This window comes from Bombus flavifrons, chromosome 18 (genome assembly GCF_040668555.2).
Source record: "Bombus flavifrons isolate JBK064 chromosome 18, iyBomFlav1_principal, whole genome shotgun sequence".
NCBI classification, from domain to species: domain Eukaryota; kingdom Metazoa; phylum Arthropoda; class Insecta; order Hymenoptera; family Apidae; genus Bombus; species Bombus flavifrons.
This window is the reverse complement of record NC_138459.1, coordinates 2,038,302-2,047,412: the sequence shown is the minus strand read 5'-3', so window position 1 is coordinate 2,047,412 and position 9,111 is coordinate 2,038,302. Positions and strand designations below refer to the sequence as shown.

Sequence of the window (9,111 nt, the reverse complement as noted above, 5' to 3'; positions counted from 1 at the left end):
CAGGAGAAGTAAAGTTGGGTGACGATGTTGTGTCGGAGGAAAGCTAGCGATGGGTATGTCTAGCGCACGGGACCATCGGATTTGTTCATGACATTTTTGGCTAGGAAAGTGAGGGCAGTATACATTGCTTTTTATTGGATAAAAGAAGGTTGGTGGACTAGGAAGGGCCTTAGCCGCCCTCGATAGAAAGTTGCTGGTGGGAAGAATCGTACCTGAGAAAAACTAACTTTCTCTTGTCAAGCCGTAGTAGACAATAGTCGTTAAAAAGCGATAAAAAAGACATTTGTTCGGTCTGAAGGACCCTAGCTAGCATATTGCTGGGATTTATGACTATATGACTATATATATATTTATGGGTCCTTAAGACTATTGAGGGTACGCCGTAAGGATGAGCGGACATCTGGTGTCCGTCTGGCCCGCGGTGTATGGCCTGGTCTAGGTAGCAGGCCGCCCGACGTAACATATGCACACATTTATATATTTTATTTTACATACATTTACATATTTTAACATACTATATACAAATAAAATTTCGCACTATAATAATCGTTATTTATAGTAATCGATATTAAAATAATTATTAAATATTTGTTTAATTAATTCTAAAATTGAAGTACAATTATGAAAATGTTAACGAAAGAATTACGTTTAGATTTCATAAACATATCGCAAAGTGACCGATTTAACCAGCGATCGTACAGAGGTCCCACTTGTAGTCCTGAAGTATAACCAATTAGCAAACAACGCTATCTCATCGTCGACATTATATCATGCTAGCGCATCATTATAGAGTTCAGTACTGTTTAATCTATTGAGATAAATGTCATGTTGGTATGACCACTAGTTCCTACATCCAGAGTTTGTACGACTGCTTGCGATTCTCTTCTGTTTTTCACCGTCCGCCACGTTTTTTTTTTACCAGAGTATCCGGTGTGTTGTAAATGACTGCATAAGGTGGCGAAGTACAGAGTATACAAAACTAATCTGTGTGAATCAATTAAATATCAAACCCCAAACCTATGTAATAACATAGTCGTTTTTCGTATTCGAGTCAAGGTAGAGTGTAAATCGTATAAAACTTTACTGAACGTTATAATTTTTGAATTTACCAAGCATTACTTGGCAATGAGTATTAAGTGAAGAATTAAATTTAATTAGAAACTTGAGCTGCAAAGTTTCTGTAAAAAGAGATTTAGCGAAGGTAAATATTTTATACATACAATTTTATAAAATAAAAATATTCGTATACATACTAGTTTTGTATAAATAATTTTAACCTAAATATTTGTTCTTAGATGGATAGGGTTGTTGAGGAAAATATTAGGTTGGTATGATCACTAGTTCCTACATGCGAAGTTGGTACGACTTCTAACAACGCTCTTTTGTTTTGGCTTCCGCTACGTGTTAATTATCTGAGAGTATCCGGTGTGTTCATATGGCTGTACATGGTGGTGAAATACAGAATATAAAAACTGAATCTGTGTGAATCAATTAAATATCGAACTCCAAAACCTATTTAATAACAGGTGTAGTACAGTAACCGAAAAGGAAATTATTCTACATGCAAAAGTGAGTCGTAATAACAAATACAGTTTTCTTCTTTTAAGTTTTTTGTATTTTCATTAAATTTTTGATTTTCATATACATAACCGCCTTTCATTTAAAGAAGAATTTACTTTCTCAAAGACTTTCCATACAAATTTGAATAATAACTGCTATTTTTGATATCTTATTTCAACCTTTGTCTTTGTTTGGGCTACTGTATCGCTTATTTCTTTTTAATGTTTGCATTGTTCACAGGCTGTACTAATTTTATGTGAGTAATTTAGAAATATATGAGGTCTTGCAAATCAAATAATTCGATGTAGGAAATTCTTAATTTTCATAAAATAGTTCTAAACTGCTATGACTGCGTGGGAACGAAGAAGGTTGGAAATGAAATATAGAGTAAGTAAATCTCTTCGCAATTGTACGTTGAGAGAATACGTTACATGTTTCACTTCTCCTTTCGTATGATCTTCTTGTAAACTAATCATGTTTCTTCTAATATAAGTTGTTTTTTGTACTTTTATTTCACTTTTTGAAGAATAATAATTAAGAATAATTTTTGTAAGAATATATTTTTATAAATTTCTTCTTTACAGTTATTTTTTCTTTTTTAATTTGTCTTTTATCACAGACTGTCACATTTCAATAAGAAAAATTCTATTTATTTAATATTATTTATGTTTATTTCTACATAAAATTATTTGTGGCATATTTATATTTAGGTTAAAAGTCTTTAAATTTGTTGGTTACTGCAAAACAAACATAACAAAGTTTTTAAGTTGTTCTTAGATTATTATAATTTGTGAATTTGTTTGAATTGCTATTTTTCTATGATAAAATGATCTTAGCTTAATGCTGCTTTTACTTTTGAGTAAAATTTGTCATTCCTTGTAACTATTTTTCTTTGTCACAAAAAGAAATTACCATCCTATTGTTGTTTTTTTAATGAATTTTGTTGTAAATTCTGAATACTATCCGATATATTTTTCTTACGCATATTATACATTTTGTTTTCATCTGTTTTGTATTTTATGCTGTTTTCTGCATTCACTGATTATTCTTGTTTCCCGGCTACTCTAACTTTGATTATCCTTTTATTAATAGCAGTTTCATATGTAAGTAACTTTAGTTATTTTTTCTATATTTTTAGCATATTTATATACTTCACTATAGGTAGATTATTCTATTCTTTCTTTCTTTTATCCAAGAAGTATTTGTGTTATTTCTTCTATTATTGTTCAGTTTAAATTTATTATTATTTCTGTATCAGGGGCTTCATAACTATATTTGAGTTTATTATGTGTGTATTACTTTTTGCAATGTTTTCTTGTCTAATTATGTGTAGTTTATGCCTCATTTTATTATTTTGTGTTCCAAGACTATTCTTCTTGCTTTTAATCACATAATCTGGCATTACATGGTATTTCAGTATGTATAATATTCTTTTTAGGAAATGTGTTTGTGTTTTATCTATTCTTGTTGAATAGTGGAGAACCCATATTCTTATACCATATAGCTGTATTGTGTATGGTTGACTTTGTCCTTATGTCAGATTACCATTAAAGTATTAATTTCTGTCCACACCATGAATATTTTTGCTATAATATAAGTTGGGTTATATATATTTTTCTTCTCATACAAAATACCAAAAATTGCCTTTGCCAAATTAATTTATACAGGGTGGTTGGTAACTGGTGGTACAAGCGGAAAGAGGTTGATTCTTCGCGAAAAAAGAAGTCGAAAATATAGAATAAAAATTTTTTTAAATTTTTTTTTTTTTTAATTTTTCCATCGAGACAACGATCTACAGAGAGATCCGTTATAACGAGACGTGATAAAGTGCACGCGTACCGAGCGAAAATTCAAAGTCGATTTTCTCGAAAACACAGCCTCAAACGAAAAATTTTTATTCTATATATTCGACTTCTTTTTTCGCGTAGAATCACCTCCTTTCCGCTTATACCACCAGTTACCAACTACCCTATATATTGACCGCTACTTATGAAACAATGGATCGCTAAACTCAAAACTGTTATTTTTCATTCTCATATTCATCTTCATATTCATGAAATAACATTAGAAGATACAAACAATGAACAGAAAAGAGTGATGCCCTGAAACAAAGTTTAATCTACGTTCAATATCAATTTGGGTTCTTCTACTTTATCTCTTATTTAAAACCTTTTTATAATGATAGTTTTCCCTCTCTTTTCTTCTTTTAATTTTGTCTGACTCTTCTAGTACCTCACTTCTTTTTGTTAGTTTGCTTCTTCTGCCCATTTTGCTTTGTTCATCTGCTCATTTTCTTTTCTTTTCTCCTATCTTTCTATATTCTGGTATCTTTCTATTATAATATAAAATCTCTCTTAATTAATCATAAATTTTTCTTACCCTCTTTAATTTGTCTTTCATATTCCTCATTCCCTTCAATATTATATGTACTTTCTGTAGGATTTAAGGTTTGATTTAAGATCATTCCTTCATTTCCTATATTGTATAACTTATTTTCTTTGTCCTACTTTTTCTCCTACTTGTTGTTGTTTGTTTTTTGTCTTCTACCGCTATTTTACACTTTGTCATTTATTTTAGTGACCTCTCTCTTGTGTTTCTTTCTTATTATTATGGTTACCGTTGCCCTCTTGAGCTTCTTTTATTGTGCTATAGTTTCCTAACGTCTGTATTTTTCTTGATTTTTTACTAAATTCACTGTCAGAATTTGTATTTTCTTATTTTCCTTTTATTACACTCTATATTGTTTCCTTAATGCCAATGGCATGAATTTTGCAATTTGGTCAACTGTGGATATTCATAACTAAACATGAAATGCAATTAAATAACTCTGGAAATCAATGTATCTGATATTTTCTTTCAAACTTTACTTTTCATACCATATTCAAGTGTAATTGTGAAATGAATTTTGATTTTTATATCCTTATTTTGCATTATACATACATACATACATATATACATATATATATATATATATATATATATATATATATATATATGTATATATACATACATACATATATATATATATATATATATATATATATATATATATATATATATATATATGTATGTATGTATGTATGTATGTATGTATGTATGTATGTATGTATGTATGTATGTATGTATATAATTCTTTGTATTATAATAATATAAGGAAATGGCATTTTGATAAATAAACTAAGGAAAATGATTATTATTTTTGATATTTATATATGAATATATATTATTTTGTCATGAAATTCAATGCACACCTCAATTTATACAAAAAAAGAAAAGGATGTAAAATTTGTCACAAAAGCGGAAAATTTCCACATTTATGCTCCAGGCATGAAACCCATGATATTTTCTCTTCACTTTTTAATTATATTTCCAATTATTTCGATTTTTCTAAATGCCCTTTCACGCATTTTTGCACATGCTATCTTTCTCTTGTTACTATTTCTGTTACAATGTTAAATTATCTGTTAAAATATTAAATTGCCTGTTAAAATTTAAGAAATTGAAAAAAAAGTCTGTTAAAATTAATTTTTTTAGGAAATTTCAAGAGTTCTCGTTGCCAGAAATTTAAAGTGAATGGATTTTGTGATATTCAGGCAAACTGACTCCCGAGTAAGATAAAACTTCATAAATTCTTGCCTATGATGCTTTGGTAAGTTCGTTTCTTTATTCTCTTTTAATTATGGAATGCATTATACCATTTAAAGAAGGTCATAAACTCCATGTGTGCGTTATCTTTTCTATTCGTTATTTAAAATTACAAATGAAAAGAATACGTTTCATTTTTGTATTGTTATATACACACTTGTATCAATGGGATCATAATTCTTGGGATCGTAAGATGCCAATATTCTGTCTTGAGTGAACCCAAAAAGAAAACAGTTTACCTCACGACGTTTGAGGTTGAAATTCCGAAGGTACGTCTCTTTTATCTTTTCTTGTGGTTTTTACAGCTGAGACCTTTGGATTTTAACTCGTAAACAAGTTCGTTTAATGTGCGATTTATAAATATTTACATAGAACTGTCCGGCCAATAAGGTTGTTTTCTTCCTGAAAGTACAAACTGACACGGTCGAATTACGATTAAATTCTTAGCTCGCGTGCTAACGTCGAAATATCTGCACACGCGAGGTTTTTGAATAATTTCTATCAAATTCATTTTCTTTGAAGATTCTCCACCGGTACATTTTGGACCGACATTTATATTTGATAAAATATTACCAACGCTACCGTATAACAAGGCTAAGCGCAATGCAAAGTTAACTTTTATATTATCATTGTCTGAATTGTATGTATTGAGGGAAAGATTATTTATTTCCATTATTACCTTCTTCCCTAACCAATGCCTCATTTTCTTTCATAAATACAAATTTAATAGATCGGCAATAAAATGTTGACGAGGGTTCAGGTTTTGACCACAGCACTTAATTATATTCATCTAAAAAGCAAATACAAGCAAAAGCAATTACAAACAAAAGTTGTATTTCAGATGAACTGTGTGTAAAGTGACTTGGAATCCAGCTTTAACTGGTTTAAAACATGCATGGATTATACTCTTCGCTATTCCTAGGACATTTACAAATTATTATGTTTGTCCTTTAGCCTTGTGCCTATTCGTTCCTATACATGACCAACATATTCTTTCTTTTAAACAACAATGTCTTCGTATGGATTAATATCTTTATGCGTTTCGCTATGTTTCGCTATCTCCATCTCCAATACATGTACTATACTTGGCATGATGTTTCTTTCCTGATCTCATAACCATTTCTGTGATGTCATCAATTTCCACTTTATCAGCACTGATATGGTTTATAGTGCGATTATCTTTGTCGCCTTCATACTAATCATTGTACTGTTCTATGCCCGTTTTATTCTCCCATGCAACGTTGCAAGATTGGGAAAACTAGATTTTACAATTATATCAAGCACTTTCTTACTGTGCTTCCCGTGGAGCCTAGCAAGCCCGAACAAAGAATTCAGTTTTCTCATTTTCCTGGCGTTCTCTCTTCCGAAACGCTAACTTTTCTTTTGTCTTTCTCGGTAGCTCTCGAAATTGGACGATTATATACCCGTAAGACAGCAGAATGTAAATTTTCCGGACAGCCATAGTATCTATTGATAGCCAATCCCTGAAAAATATCCATTAGGCCACAAAATAAATTGATCTTTCCCATTCCGCTCTCTAAAAGTCGCCAACACAATCCTGCGATTTATTTCAGATGACTTTTGCTATGGATTGGCATTGCCAATTAGTGGAGATTTGTTGAAAAATTTCATCCAGTACTCACACTTAATTGCAATTTTGGAACCTAAGCCGCAGTTTCTGGTTCTAGAAGACTGAATTTTTCTTTTGCAATTCTTGCAAATAACGCTAGTCGCTATCATCGAAAATGCAGCAACAAAATTCAAGATATATTAACTAAGTTCACTTGCGAACACTTCATTGTTATCTCTATTTCACAATTTTTTAGTTGATACGCTTGTTATTCGGTTCAACAACGTGTATCATTCGAGTTACAGTTGATGTACACGTAGAACGCCATATTAGACCTGATGCAATTTTCCTGAACCCATCTGCTGCTATATACGCACTGCAGCTAGTTCTCATTACGAACGCTGTCGCTATAAGGTTCATTTCATATCAAGCATTCTGTGCGAAGCAACAGTAATGTGTAATGTTGGCAATATTGAATCGCTTCTTTAATAGCAAGGCATTCGAGATAGATTGCTTTCTTCTTTGATTCTGTTTGGTTTCAGTTTTTTTGAGAAGTACGCAACCGGGTGTAACATACCGTTATCTTGGGGTTGTTTTAAAACGGCTCCTAAACCTTCACCACTTGCATCAAGTATAAATGAATATTTCTTGGTTCTTGGCTCATATGTTGCTAGGACCGGACTTGAACAGAGATATTCCTTGATCTTCTGAAATGATTTCTCACATTCTTCATTGCAGATGAATTTGACATTTTTCCTTAATAAGTTATGAAGTGATTCCAGGAGTTTGCAGGCATCTTCTATAAATTTATAATAAAAATTAATTTTCCCCAGTAATTGTCTTACATTCTTTTTTGTTCTTTGGGCGTTGCAATTCGCCCAAGTCAAGAAATGTTCTTTCGGCTTTTATCCCTCTTTTTCTCTTTTCCAATTCGCTTTCTTGCTTTCTTCAAATTTTTTAATCCTTTTTTCTCTTTTTCTTTTTCTCTAGCTATTTGCACGATAGGGTAATCGTGTCCACACATAGTTTGTTTCTACAATGTTTAATATAAAGAGAATGTCCCGCGAAAGCGCGCGAGAACACACGCCCAGCAAAGTGCACTGGCACCGATTCTCTAAACTGATAGATTCGAACGGACTTGAAGTGACTTGACGACTAGCGAGATAGAAAGGAGCGCAGTGTCATCGTTCGACGCACGCTCTTTTAGAGCAGGCCGCGGGACCACCATGCAATTTCAAAAACTCGTTGTTCTTTCGATCACCCAATGCAATCCATGTCCTGGTGACTTCAGCAGTGAGTGTTGGAGAAAGATGCCTTGTCAGTGCATCGGTTGGCAAAACAGTTAAAAGACGCTTTACAAGAGATTCAAACATTCTGTTGATGGTGTGCATGAGTATGTAGGCTCCAAGTCAGATGACAACGATACGAACTATAACAAGCTAAGTCTATGAAGGGAAGCTAAACGCTACGATTAAATTTTACAGATAACTCACGCTTCATGGACATAATCGGAATAAGTTGCGATACGACGTAAGAGATCATATAATTAATCTAATGAGCAGTGCTAGTTAGTTAAACCATCAGTCCTCAACATTTATGCAAATTTCATGTACCCATCTATGCCATATAATACATTGAATCCATCTTTTTCTTAGATTTCGGTGATATAAAGAGTTCATCACAAAATATACGAGCCCGAGCGAAGAATTTTGCATTTTTCATTTTTCCACTGCTACATTTTCTTCATCTCTGCTAAGTGCGCTCCTGGTTTTGAAAGATTTTTTTCATTCGGTCTTTTTTCCAGCCTGAGTAATTTCTTGTTCGACCTGGCTTTTACATTGTTCCGAGATGATTGTTACAGTGTTCCCTCTTTTCTTTGTTTTTCTCTTTACTCTTTCCTTTGCTTGGCAGATAGATTTGATTATTTTGGAGTAAAACATAAATGCTGAAGGCTTTGCATCTTTAGACGTCGCTGACAGCATTCCTACGTCCTTAGATGTGAATAGTAGCATTTCTACGTCTTATGATAATAGGGCTTACTGCACAATGTCGATCGCCTGTTGGTCTGTTGGATCCTCTTGTATTATTCTTTTATTTTATTATTGCTTAGTCCGTGCCTTTCGGCTTTGAACGAACTTTCGATTTTACATCTCTTACGTCTATTTCTCTTCTTATATGTCTACCTCCCCTCTTTTCCTCTCTATTCTATTGCACTACCTTGCTTATTCTACCTCTAAAAACTAAAACTAGAAACTATAAATTAGAAACTAATGCCTAAAAAACTATTGCATCTTTGGTCTTTAGCTTCCTTGCTGTCCATCCTTCCTGTCGTTTGC

The 9,111-nt window shown here is 32.3% G+C and overlaps 1 long non-coding RNA gene across 2 annotated transcripts; it reads left to right on the top strand.

Annotated features, from left to right (window-relative positions):
* The first annotated feature begins 874 nt into the window (after positions 1-874).
* LOC138189106 (uncharacterized) lies at positions 875-6,122 on the top strand. 2 transcript variants are annotated; one of them, XR_011175900.1, is made up of 4 exons: positions 875-1,201; positions 1,304-1,569; positions 1,801-1,947; positions 5,095-6,122. It is a non-coding gene; the product is annotated as an uncharacterized LOC138189106 (long non-coding RNA). The 2 variants fall into 2 exon arrangements; XR_011175899.1 differs by lacking the exon at positions 1,801-1,947 and having other exon boundaries at positions 887-1,201.
* The last annotated feature ends 2,989 nt before the right edge of the window (positions 6,123-9,111 follow it).